This window comes from Lepisma saccharinum, chromosome 16 (assembly GCF_977018435.1).
Source record: "Lepisma saccharinum chromosome 16, izLepSacc3.1, whole genome shotgun sequence".
NCBI lineage: Eukaryota > Metazoa > Arthropoda > Insecta > Zygentoma > Lepismatidae > Lepisma > Lepisma saccharinum.
The window spans coordinates 52,170,826-52,185,111 of NC_139244.1; the positions used below are offsets into that span (position 1 = coordinate 52,170,826).

Below are 14,286 nucleotides of genomic sequence, written 5' to 3' on the forward strand. Positions count from 1 at the left end.
ATCCAGCATTTTGTATTCACTGTTATTCTTTGAAGTTTAAAATCTTTATATTCATCCTTTTACAGATGGTATTGGTTTGCCCAACTCCGTGGCGGTGGGACAACAGGGGTCCCGGGTTCGAATACCGGACTGCACATGTGTATTCTTTATGAGTGTTTTCTTCATCAGTTTCATCATCTCATCACTCATCGTTTTCGAGCTCTAAAAGTGGGAGAAAAGGGAAGTGAAATAAACCAAATCCATCAACCAATCAAAACAGATGGTGGAAGGATCGCATCCCATTTCGCCTAATCCCGTTTCCTAACACAGTGGAGGATTATAGTCGTTCGATTCCACTTTAAACTGTAGGTCCACAGATTTACCTTTCCGTGCATAAAGTGAAAAGGTGGGTCGACGTCACTCATTTATTCACGCCCTTTTTGTTTCTTATGTTCAACCGAATAAAAAAAGAAACCGCTAACATTTATTTATTTTATTTATTTATTTAATTTTTTATTTTCACCTATAACAGAGCTTTGGCTTCAATTACAAAAGGCTTACATACATTGTAAACATTTAAAAAAAATACTATTTCAACACCACAAAAGAAAGGAGAAAGGAAGCAAACATTCACTAATCATTGTGTAAAGAATACTAGCACAAATTTTATACAAAACATAAATCTGAAAATGATATTTACAGAAGTATAACAAGATACATATCTTTATGCAGGCATTCATAACTAAACAAATGTATACAGGTTGTCTCATAAGTAAAATGCGCAAACTGACATAGGTGAAAATACACGATAATGGAAGCAAAAAAGTCTCAGCAAACATGGGCCTGCAAACAAACCGTTATCGAGATAATCGCGAATGTGTGATTACAAGCTGCCACTGACTTCATTGTTTGTAAACATCGTCCTAGTTGGTAAAATGCTAATATTGTGTGCGAATGTGTGGTTACATCGAGTGCTTTACTCCTTGCGCGGTCCAAGAGTTGCTCTTTGTTTACAAACAAGGAAAATTTTCGAAAGGTGGCGTTGTAATCAAACAGAACATTTCCGAGAGGTGGCGTTGCAATCAATCAGTACATTAGCGAAGTGACGTTGTATGGATACAATAAGTACACAGTCTAATCGTATTGTGGGAGTCACGTCAGTTGTGCTGGACTGTGTAGTGAAATGGCACTTTATAGCAACGAAGAGTACATTTTACCAACTAGGACTACGTTTACAAACAATGAAGTCAGTGGCGGCTTGTAATCACATAATCGCGATTATCTCGAAAACGGCTCGTTTCCAGACCCATGTTTACTGATACTTTTTTCTTCTATTATCGTGTACTTTCACCTGTGTCAGTTTGCGCTATTACTTTTTAGACACCCTGTATACTCATATATAAACAAATATACACCCATACGGGCATAAATATATTAACAAACATACACATGTACACAGAAACATGTATAGTAATTTAGGAGTTAAATTTGTTTATAATGTTCTTTGCAGGACAGACAGGAACTGTTTGAATGGCATAGCAAAATCCAAGTTTCCACCGTTTCTGACTATTTCATTGTGTTTAATACATAGTCTTAGAATGGGCGAATTCTGGTGCACTGTTGAGTGGGATTTGCCGTAATGAAACGGCTGCCTGAACAGTAACACATTATTTTTAGCATTAAAATTTAATGTTTGTCGACTAGCCCGTTAACTAACTTATATTGTAACGTACAGCTCATTGTGCTGCATAAAAGGGCGTTGCCTCTAAGGAAGTGTAAAAACTGAACTCAAGCAGGAAGTAAGGACTTACGTCACATACACTTGTCTCATCCTTGACGCGTGTGATAAAGACAAGGCCCTTCCTCCCCCCTTCTTCTTAGTCAAGGGCAAGGTTACCGTAAAGGCGACCAACAGGAAGTTGAGGTGGTTTAGTAAAAATAAACAAGGTCAAGACCTTGGCCCTGACGACAGGCCTCAAGGCATCCTAACCACAAGAAAACCTCCGTCAGGGCCAGCAAGGCCAAATGGACAGATTACGAAAATAGCCACAAGGTTGGGAGCACTAAGAGCTGGGTTGAGGACGAAGACAAGGTCGTATTGTGAATATATACTTCTTGCAAAACGAGGTTCTGGGTCTGTGTCCTGCCGACTTGTGTGACGACGAGAGGCCGCCCTGCCTGACGCCGCTGCTATCTTGGAGGGTAAGACCCATTTTTACTAAGTGGTCTTTTCACTTAGAACTTGCCTATTAGCTATAATCAGGATATGGCCATGAAGCTAGCAATCAGTACTTAGTTACTATAGTGTAGGTCTAACATAATAAACATATGTCATGACACGAAACAATGCCTTTTTAGTTGAAGAGTTAGTGTTAAGTTCTTAGTTATTAGAAGCCCCACTCGATAGCGTTACATTTGGTGGAGGTGCGATCTCTGCTTTATCCAGCGGAGGGCCGATCCCAATTAACCCCTTTTACCCCCCCCAACCCCAGAATTGGTTGTCTAGATACTTTGATTCTAGGTTCCGTGTTGTCTCTTGTGGTTTGTTGGCGGTCTTTGGTTCAAAAGTGTTATTCCTCTTTTCGTCGCTTTCTGTCGTATTGGTTCCGCTTTGGTTTGTCTTGAGGTGTCCGCTTTGCTCATTGTCCGGAATTATGTAGGTTTAATGGTTCTCACACGTCAACAGACGACTGGTGAACGCAGACCCCTGCTTACTGCCACCGTTACGTGTCCTCTCCCTGCTTGTTCGGAGGAAGCAATACATACACCGCTACCTACCGAAAGTGATATATTCGAAATGCCAGATCCTACGTCAAACTCCGCTATGTGTTCTTACGCTAGGGTTCCGTCGATCCAACCGGATATTTTTAACGCTGACCCTGGAGAAAGTATAACAGACTTTTTCAACACATATAAGAGAGTTTCTTCCATTTTAGGTTGTACCGATGCGCAAAAGGTCACATTTCTGCCTGCGTATTTAAAGAAAAGCGCGTTGGCTTACTGGGATTTGAATCGCGCCACGTTAGAAGGTCTAGAAGGGTTTCCACAGGTCGAAGAAGCATTGACTAAGGCTTTTCAACCACTTTTACCGGTCGGACAAGCTTACTTAGATTTAGCTGCAAGAAAGAAACAAACCAACGAGTCGATAGAGAATTATTTTTACGATGTGCTAAAAATGTGCAAGCGAGCAGATCCTAATATGAATGATGACGGGAAAATAAATTTTGTTTGTAATGGCTTGCCAGCACAAGACGCAGAAAGGTTAGTAACAATAAAAGCACAAACACTAGATGAATTGTTGGCTAATTTGCGACTTTTGGAACGCGCAAAACGGCAAGCAGACATCGCTTCGCGATCTTACGCACAGGTTGTCAAAGGTTCAAATGACAAGCAGAAAGAATTTAACGGAAGATCGGGAAGTGAAACGAGATATGTACACACGATGGAAGAATCTCGAAACGCTGACCGTGAGAGACGAAACAACCCTCCAGTTGCAAACACACACAGAGGTTCCAATAGAGGTAGAGGTTTTTCTAATTCCTTCCGAGGTAGAGCTAATAACGGCAATAACAGTAGGAATAATGATCGAGCTTGCTACTCGTGTGGATCAAAATTTCACTATGCGCGTTTTTGTCCAAATAGGGGTTCATATCCTTCAAATGAAAGATATTCTACCAATCGAGGACGTGGATCTTTTTCAATGCAAGGCCGTGATTCTAGAGGAAATAATCATAGGAATTTCGAACGAAATCCTAACAGAGGGCCCCGAACCCCTTCCCCTTTTCCAAGAAACTCGGGAAACCCAAACGCATAACGGGAATGCGCCACAGGGGTCGTCTTCGCCCAAATAAGCAAAAACCCCTGAGAGAGCGATCGTGTCGTGCAGAAAATTGTTCTTCTTTCTCATTAGGTGACGAGAATTACAACAAAAGACCGATGATACATGTCAATATTTTTAGGAAAAAGATCCCAGCACTTATAGACACTGGTAGTACTTGTAGCCTATTACACTTTGGTATGTTACCGCGCCATCTTAAAATTTCTACTAGGAAAACAGGTTCGGTGACATTGTCTACGTTATCAGGAGTTGCATCACGGAACACTCCAGTATGTAACTTTTATTTTTGGGTTGGACCACATAAGTTTTATATGCCATTAGCGGTTTGTGCTAATCCTTCGTTGCGAGACCGCATCATTTTAGGCGCAGACTTCTTTAATTGCTTTGTTAGATATTTGAACTCGTCCGGAGTAGTGTTACGTAAACCACAGTAGACTTCACTCGAGATAGAACCAAACAATAGACCCATTAATTGACATTAATGGCTTTTTTATTCATTTTCGAGGGGTGACGCTATTGTTAATTAATCAAGCGCCACGTGTCGGGGGTGGTGGAGGAGATGAGTCATCGATGACTCATGCACACGTGTGAGTTTGAAATTAATGGTTTTCCATTAGTGCACAAAATATACTATTATGTATTCCGTTTTTACTCTAACCTAACACTATTGTTGTATTTTATTAATGCGTTTCTGCCGGATATGAGTCATGGGTGCTTTATACAGACGTGGGAACTTGGAATTAATGGTTTTTCCATTAATGTACAAAAGACATTTTCGGCCTATTCTAAGGCGTCACGTCCGGCCATTTTGGCGTCGGTGGTGAGTCATATTTGGTATAATTGAGGAGCTCGAACGGTCCTGGGTAGAGGCTAGAAAATATTAACCAATGAGAGAAGGTTTTTAATAAATGATTCAACCAATCAGAGAAGAGTAATGAAAATAATATTTATATTGACTGGCCTTTTGTCTAAGAATCTATAAATATCGAGCGGAAGACGAAGCGGTCCAAGAGAGTTCTCAAGTGTTTGGCTTGAAAGTCGTACTGATTTTTTAGCGTGACTGAGTTGTTGCAGTGCAACTAAAGGCTTTTTAACTTGGTAAGTATCTTTTTTTGTGTACTATTCTTTATTTCAAGTTGTTTTTTAACTGCCATGCAAACAAAGTTTAAGCGTTTTGCATTATTTTTGAAAATATTATACAAAGAATACTCGAAAATAACACTAACAATGTGTATTGTTATTGTTCCAGGTTCTGTCACTTTCTCTCTTTCTGAATTCCACCCATTCTTTTGTCACTGCGATGTTTTTTAAAAAATATTATACAAAAATATTAGAAAATATCACTAACAATGTGAATTGTTATTGTTGCAGGTTCTCTCTGAGAAGCAGTTGTGAAGTACTCTGCAAAAAACTGAAAGCCCGATTGGAAGAAACGAATAGTGAAAACGGACGTTGCTGAGCAGGACCCCAGGGAGATGAGTGATTTGGAGCTTATATGTCTATGTTTCTTCGATTATATCGATAAGGATTGTGTGCTGGAGGCTTTGAAAAAGTATACCCCTTACAAGTACATTACATGCTGGGGCTGTTATTCAAATGAAGGCAACCAACTAGCCCACGATTGCGTTATTAAACATTTTTACGAGTGCGAGGATGTGCGCGGTAAAGATGAAGTTCAACTCTCCGATTGTTTTATAATTTGCCAAGAGGAATGCGGAGAGAATGAATGCCAGAATTTTGTAGAGTGGATGTGCGAGAGAATCCAGTGTTATCTGCAGAATCCTGGCAATACAAGTCATATTTTTGATTTTTATCTTGCTAATCATGAAGATGTAGGTGATGGTTTGAAGGCACAGGAGGAATCGACAGGATACAGAGACTTTTACAGTGTGTTGTGTGAAATTTCAAATGATTTCGAACTAGTAAAAACTCTTATTGCGCCTATACTAGAAGCGGAGCTTGCTCGTGGTTAAGAAACAATATTTGTTAATATCTAAAGTGAAAATGGCGCAATATATTATTGATGCGCAAGGTTTTATGTACAATAATAAATTTATATTGCGTGAGATGTGTGTTAGTTCTACAAATTTGGATACTGTGTATTATGCTCTTGTAAAAGTGCCAGAATATTTCAAAGACAATAATGAATCCCAATGGGTGAAAGAAAATATTCATGCTTTATCGTACGATACTCCTCCGGGATGTGAAGTGTACTATGTTCGTAGTGTAATTAGAAATTTGAACTGTCAAGGTTCAACTTTCTATTGCAAGGGAGAAGAAAAATCCAAACTTCTCAAAGATTTGTTCAATATTTATAATATTGTAGATTTGCAAAGTGCAAACTGTCCTTCGCTTAGAAATTTGTATATGTTTCAAGGAGGATTGTGCAAGTATCATTCTGATACTTCGCCTCCATCAGAACAAGGTTGTGCATTCAGAAATGTACAAAGACTTGTATCTTGGTACAATACTAAAATTACCAATATGTAATGTATTTTAGAGCAAATAATAAAAGATTTGTGAAAAAATAATTGTTTTCTATGTAGTTATTTAGCCTTATAGTCCTTTTTTCAAGAACTATTGACTTTTTTGAGTGTTTGATTAATACCAGGTATTATTTGTATCTGTTATGCTGTATTATTCGAGGCTTATTTTTACTACAGCCAGGACTAAATTCCACTGACTGAAGCTTAAAGCTTAGGCTCTATAGCATGTTGATTGGTTAATCACAAGGCAATATGAATTTTACAGAGGCATAGGAACACACGACAGAGCATTATTAGTGTGCAAGAAGCACTTTCAGGGAGTACTACGAGGAAACAAAGTTGATTTTTTGAGTGCTTTACCAGTTACACAGCCAATATTTGCTATTTCAAGTAACTACAGGTACCAGAACATTTTACAGCTCAACACTAACTAGACAGAATTACAAAATCAGATTCTGCTATGTAAATAGCCTTTTGCAAAAGTCCGATGACAAAAGTTTAAAAATTGTAACAGCCCAGACAGGGACTCGAACCCTGGACCGATAGGTTAAAAGCCTAATGCTATACCAACTAAGCTATCCGGGCACGCGCTCTACACGTGAAAAGTTGGTTATGTTAAGAAATATCCAAGGGATCAATAGCATACAAGTGTTATGTGTATGAAAGGAAAATATAAGGTTGACATTACTAATCATTAGAAGACACGGTTCACAAAATCCCCTGAACAAGTGTGGGGCAATCGTTTTGCAGGGAGCAAAGAAAGACTGCCAGACCCTTACCCAGGGGGAAAATTTTCCCACCAGTCGCTCACACGGGGGTGAGCCTCCATTGTTAGTTCTCGCGGTCTTTGCTAAAAGGTTTTTTTTCCTCTCATCTATAGGGCATTACGCCCTGCCTCTATTATGATTTTTGAATGGTGCTTAAATTTGTAGTGGTTAGCACGTGTGGCCAATATTTTATTTTGGAAAGTTGCACGCGCCCCGGGATAGTCGAGACTTCAGTGAAAAAACATCTATAATTGTTTACCGAATATAGATAGTTTTACTGGAAAGAGACATGCCACATATCTCACATTCTATAAATAGGAAGAAATAAGTTATGTATCCGGGAGGGCTACGAAGCGACTGCAAGACTGAATAGCAAAGTTAGCGGGTAAAATGAAAGCTGGATTTTTTATAAGGTACTTTATGATGCTTGGGGGTATATAGACGCTCCCTCTTGTAATCTGATACCAAATTGTTACTTTGGAGTGTGGAGCGAAGAGTGTTCTATCCAAAGATGACATCTTTGCCTATCAGTATTGTAAGTATTGTAATTATATTTTCAAGTACCTTTTTTAGTAACTCAATTCCACTTTTTATAAATGAAACAAATGGTTTCTACACACGAAATTTTTATTTTCACAAACTAGACTACTACAAAGTATGTAATACATCAAGTTTTTTCAATTGTTACATATCAGAGAATACTATTCTACTACAAAGTAGCGTTATACTAACGCTTTTTTTATCTCAAATATACATTTGTAAACATTACATTATTGTTTGAGAAAGAGCTCCTCTTCTTTTTTTTGCTAGTTTTTGGATTGATTGTTGCAAATTGCCTCCCAGAAGTCATCCTCTAAAGAACGATCATGAATGTGAGCAGGGTGCGTATGTAATGCACACGTAGACTCGGGTACATATATTGGTCCCTGGCCACAAAAGTGAAACTTTTTTGACGGGACTTCATTATATCTAAACAAACAGTGGCGTACGGGATTACCGTACAACTCCCTTGTTCGTAATGTCTGTATGGGGGTACCAGAAAAATACACTTTATTATCATTGGTGAAAAATTTATTTATGTGGCTTACTCCTTTTTGCTCAGTCCTTGATTTGTTTCCTTGCCACAGATCATTGCATGTATATGCAAAGCTGACCTGAAGATCAGATAGCATTTTGGTATATAATTGCATAACAACCAGACTGTCTATTTTTGTTTCAAAGGTTTGTTTATTTCTCACTACTATTCTGTTGTGACTGGATTGAAATAGGCCCCACACGCGTCCTTTGTATTTGTTGATCAACTGCTTCATTTTTTCTTTCTTTATGCACTCAAGATTAAGGCATCTATGAGTGCTTTCTTCTTTTTCTCCAAGCTCGCATTCCACACAAGTAGGGTGAGGATAGTAAAACACTATTGTCTGGGCCACAGCTTCTACGAGGCACTGCTCATTGATTAGGCTCTCACAGCATCCACACTGTTGATAAAGTCAACTATGCGGTCATTCTTTTTCAAATCTTTCGCAAAGATATTGTGTATCAGTTCCTGCTACACATTGGTCAAGGAATAATTATTCTCGTTATACACCAACAAAGGCACTTGCGTTTCAAAAACGCTGTCACAGAAGCACTGGGGTTTTTACATAGAACACTGACATGGGTATGCTTATGGTATCCATTTTGCAGCCGAATTCAATGAATATAAGTTCTCGTCTGACGACGAGATGCTGCCTTCTTTGCAGTCTGATGACGAGTTGTTCTCGTCTTGGGTTGAGGCACATGCAGGTACAACGTGCTGAATGAAACTGTAGTGGTGTAGAAACTGACCGTACAGGTGCGCGTTTCTCAGAGCACAAGCTATTTTTCTCAGGCGGTGGTTCTTCTCACAGCAGGTATAGGCAGGAAAACTTAGTAGAGCTGATTTAGGGCATCCAAGCTGCTCCAAGTTAATCACAGTGCGTTGAAGTAAGGTAGAAAGGAAATTGCACTTTTCTGCGCCAAAGGAATAAATGGCTGAGGCATTTTCGGTACAGCAGGATAAAATAGTGGACATATTGGTAAAATTCACTTCTCCAGCTTGCCAAGAGAGGCCGCGCACATTTTGAGTTTCCCATAAATTTTCATTTTGTATTCGGATATCGAGATCATCCCATGCGCACGGAGGTTTAAATACCCATGATTGCAAACAATTAGAATCTGGATCCACAACAGCTATTTCTTTTGGAATATATTTTGCATGATTATCGCGAAATCCTATAAAATCAATAACGGCTCTCATATTGTGATCCGACTTTGTGGCTGACACTCACTCAACTGAAGGGATATTTGCTATAATCAAAATATCCGTCACAATAAGACCCCCGTGAAATCAGTTTCAATAGTAGGAGAAAGAATAAAGATATACAGAACAGATTATTTTAGAGTTTCTTTGTTATTTATAATTTATATTTTATTGAGGCTTGGTGGGTCCTAGAGCCACTTTATGCATGAGCTGAAAATTTCGAAGTCATAACCCCCAACCTTCTGTCAGAGTATAATATTTCAGTGTTTGAAGTATTTACATCCCGTACGGTAAAGAGACATAGTACTCCAATTTTCGGCGTTTCGTGTGAACTGCCTGGTGAGTTTTTTGTTCCTTTTCCGAGACTATTTCGAAATTAGCTTTACGTTTAATTTTTCGAGGGTTTTCAACCACTCTCTTTTCAATTTCTCCTTTAACAAGTTGCTTGAAATAGTCAAAATTAATTTGCAATTGCGTCCTGTAGTTCATGGTAATTCCGCGCACTTTAATGACATGTTTCTCATCGGTTGCATCATATTTGTTTTCCATTTTATATGCATAATTCTTGGGGCCACCACCAAGAAAACATGAGATTTCATACGGCTCTTTAATCTCATCGGTCAGTTCACCGAGAAAGGAACCTGTAGGTAACAGCGTTTCACCCTGCTTTTCAACATAGAATACAGAGTCAGTGTCCACATAATGGATAGATTCTTTTACTTGATCCATGAATGAATATAAATGCATTCTTCCATAAGCAGTGATAAATGCTGAGACAAGGACATTGGAGAGCACTAGCGGCGAATTGGCCGTTTCCAGGTCGACAAAGTTTACTAGCAAGCATTTTTCAGAAATAGGGACTACATTTTTAATCTCAAATTGCGGATTGAATACAATATCATGGAATTTCTTCTCTGTATTGACAAAAACTGACTTAGTTTTTAATACAGATTCTCCAAATTTACCAAAGAGGCTATTAAGGAGTATTTTGGATATGTAACGCAGCCCAGCATTGTATCCAATTTCTTCCTTGATAAGCTGAATACCCTCATGTTCGAAATAATCTCGAATATACTTGTCTTTGTCATGTTCTGTACTGCAAGTGGAAGGATATCCTGAGGACTGTTGTTTCAGTCTAAGGAAAGTATCTACGTATTCTCTGATCTGATTCTTGTGCTGAAGGGAAATCCCATACTTCATAAATTTTTAGTATTTTGTACCCTTTCTCTACAGCCAACTTGAGTTCTTCTGATACCCAGGTGCCATGTAAGTATCTTTGTTTTTCGGTGTGTGGGCACTCTTCCTGATTCTCACTTTGTGCACATGCACGGCAGAGAGCAAACATTAACTTGCTATTGCACGCCATGCCAAGCACAGGTAAGTATAAATCTTTAGGTGGGAGAACATCGCACTTTACTACGCCGAATATGTTCTCCAGTGGGGGAAACTCGGAAGTGTAAATCACAGGTTTGCCCGTGGGCATCTTTCGCTGTTTCATCATGGCCGGGTACAGGGAAACAACATCTAAAAGTTTCATGCATGAATTCTCGCCATCTTGGCGATCGTATAGAGCCCTGAAAAGTTCAGTACGTCCGCCATTGAAGGCTTGTTTGGGGATAAGCGGGGAGTCAAGCGAGTAGCAGTTCTCACCAATAAATTTGCGTAGTTCCGGGTTGGTTTTGATTTCGTTATGGAACTCACATTCCCATTTTTCAATTACCGTGTACCCCATTTGCTCCAGCAACGCTTTTCTTGCTACTGTGCGTTCGTACCTCTGGTTTAATGTTTCTCCTGTTTCATTAAGGGGTTGATTCCTATTTTCAGGGGAACATAACGGGCATGAATGAAAGTAACATCCCAGAAAACTGTACACAGTTTTAGACTCTTCATGGAGCCCGTCCAGCTTATAACGCCCTACTTTCGCTTTACCGAGATTGCCAGCATGCCTCAATGTAATATTATTGGAATATTCTATCCATTTCAACCATTTCAACGAAATTAGAGAATAAGTATCCTGCTCCCGGAATCCCATCGGTGGTATCTTGATAAGTGTGTTTTCTTTTAGAAATTTAGCCCTGAATATCAATGAGGCTAAAGATGCAAGTGTGGCACATCTCAGAAAGCATTGAATTCCCGATAATTGTTCAATTAAATTTGAAAATTTAATACACGCAGCTGCAAGGATTTCAACATCACTAATACAATACTGTCACAACTCTTGTTGGAAATCAAATATTTTCCCAGCCTGAACAGTTTCTTCATGCCACTTGCGAATTTCCTCCCGTTCTTTAGTGGACTTGGCGTCCACGTCATAAAAAGAAATATCAGGGTAAGGCCCCACGTAATGTTGGTTCTCAGGCGTAGAGAAAAGATAGGGAAAGTCGCCTTTACGCAGTTCATCTCCGAGACCCAGACTTGTAGGCAAGTCTTTTAATTTCATTAACATGAAATTTAATGAATCACGGAAAATGATTTTCTTGCACACGCTCATTTCAATAATATTACGCCCTCTCATAATTACTGAAGGCATAATATTTTCTTTAGTGATCAAATAGTTCAGTACAAAATGAGAATCGTAACGTCCCGCATTATGTGCTATGCACACAATTTTCTCGAATCCTTCCCTTGGTGTTTGAATATAATGCATAAATTCCTCAATATTGGGGAAAATATGCATACGAGGGCCACACGTTTCGCAGAAATCTGCTTCCGAGTCTTTGCACGCGTGACAAGCCTGCTTGGCAACAGCCAGATTCACTTCGTGTTTCTGCGCATCTTCCCCTTCAACCAACATACATTCAAAATCATAAAAAACATACAGAAATTTACTGATTGGATCTACTTTGACCGGGAGAATATAACATTTGTGGGTAGTCTCAACAAAAGCACTACAGCTTTTGCAAAAGAATTCTTCACATTTATGAGGAGTTTTACGGGTCCTTGTATTAATAATCTTGCAACAGATTGTGCACTGGTGAATAGATTCACACACACTGGATTTACGGCCTTCTGTACGTAAATGGTTCTGGAAACATTTTCCAGACAGAAACGTACGGTTACATTCTCCGCATTTTCGCGGGACAGAGTTAGTGTTTTCCTCTAAATGACTACCTTCACATTTGGAACAGTGCAATGTACAATCACTATGTTAATATTTGTTATTATAACCTATTTGACATTTGGGGCAATAATAATGTTTCACAAGCAGGTTCTGAACAGAATTGACTATATCAAAGTGTTCATTATGATACAACAAATTGATTTGTTTAGGGGCGAACGGAGTAGACCGTATCACCTCATAGTCCCTTTCCCCGTCTTTCATTGCAAAAACAACAATCTGGTACTCTGGCCCTAGCTTATTCTGAAACTTCATAATATCTTCTACTGTACACCCGTTGGAAGGGTCGACGCTTGCTTCATAACACAAACGCATAGCGGCTTCTTTAAATAGATGATCCGTGCGTGTGAAATATCGGATGTTTTGCTTGTCTTTATCGATTTTAGCCTTGCCAAGTATAATTGCCCGAGGTAAACACAAATTATCATCGTTGTGGATTACAGTGATAGCCCGCTGTCTCTGATTAGCATTATTCACTGTTAGTAACGGAGCGTATTTTCTGTAGAGAGGGAATTTGTTCTTCCCTCTTCCGCGCCGCGGTTCCACAATATGCGCCGTGCATTTAATGGTATTCCCCACAAAGAAAGACTCGTTGCTATTGAGCACTTTGGCAACATAATGCTGGATAATGTCCACATTTAACGCTGAAAGGCGACGCCAAGGGATATAGATATCCCTGTCGTTACCTCCCGCAGAAATAATCACCCCAACTTGACTTTCGGGTACAACATCATAAAAAACCCTTCTCATCATGAACTTGAACATCGATCTGACAAAAGAATGGGGGTCCCCGACTACCTGCGCAGGGATATCAAAAGAAACCTCCCTGCCTAACATGGCATAGCGTCTGAAATATCTGTTCCGTTCCCCCACTATTGAAAAAAGGGGATCGCCAGCGCCAATTTGATTCAATATGTTGTGAGCAGTCTCGCAAAACAAAGTCGGATCAGAATATGGATAATCGTAGTAAATAACCACCCTCTCGCAAAAGTTGTAAAATGCATTTATCATATCTTCTGGAGAAGTGTAATATCCCAGGTTAAAATAGGTTAAAATGGATTCGGCTGTACTCACCGCACTGCTGTTGGACCTGGAGCTGGAAGCCATTCTTCCCTCGTATGTGGAATTCAAAAAAAGAGAAAGAACCTGCAACAATAACAATACACATTGTTAGTGATATTTTCTAATATTTTTGTATAATATTTTTTAAAAAACATCGCAGTGACAAAAGAATGGGTGGAATTCAGAAAGAGAGAAAGTGACAGAACCTGGAACAATAACAATACACATTGTTAGTGTTATTTTCGAGTATTCTTTGTATAATATTTTCAAAAATAATGCAAAACGCTTAAACTTTGTTTGCATGGCAGTTAAAAAACAACTTGAAATAAAGAATAGTACACAAAAAAAGATACTTACCAAGTTAAAAAGCCTTTAGTTGCACTGCAACAACTCAGTCACGCTAAAAAATCAGTACGACTTTCAAGCCAAACACTTGAGAACTCTCTTGGACCGCTTCGTCTTCCGCTCGATATTTATAGATTCTTAGACAAAAGGCCAGTCAATATAAATATTATTTTCATTACTCTTCTCTGATTGGTTGAATCATTTATTAAAAACCTTCTCTCATTGGTTAATATTTTCTAGCCTCTACCCAGGACCGTTCGAGCTCCTCAATTATACCAAATATGACTCACCACCGACGCCAAAATGGCCGGACGTGACGCCTTAGAATAGGCCGAAAATGTCTTTTGTACATTAATGGAAAAACCATTAATTCCAAGTTCCCACGTCTGTATAAAGCACCCATGACTCATATC

The 14,286-nt window shown here is 39.1% G+C and overlaps 1 protein-coding gene across 1 annotated transcript in view; it reads right to left on the reverse strand.

The window, feature by feature from the left end:
* Positions 1–14,286, reverse strand: part of LOC146000079 (uncharacterized) — a 284,676-nt gene that overhangs the window by 52,661 nt on the left and 217,729 nt on the right. The gene's annotated exons all lie outside the window — the stretch shown is intronic.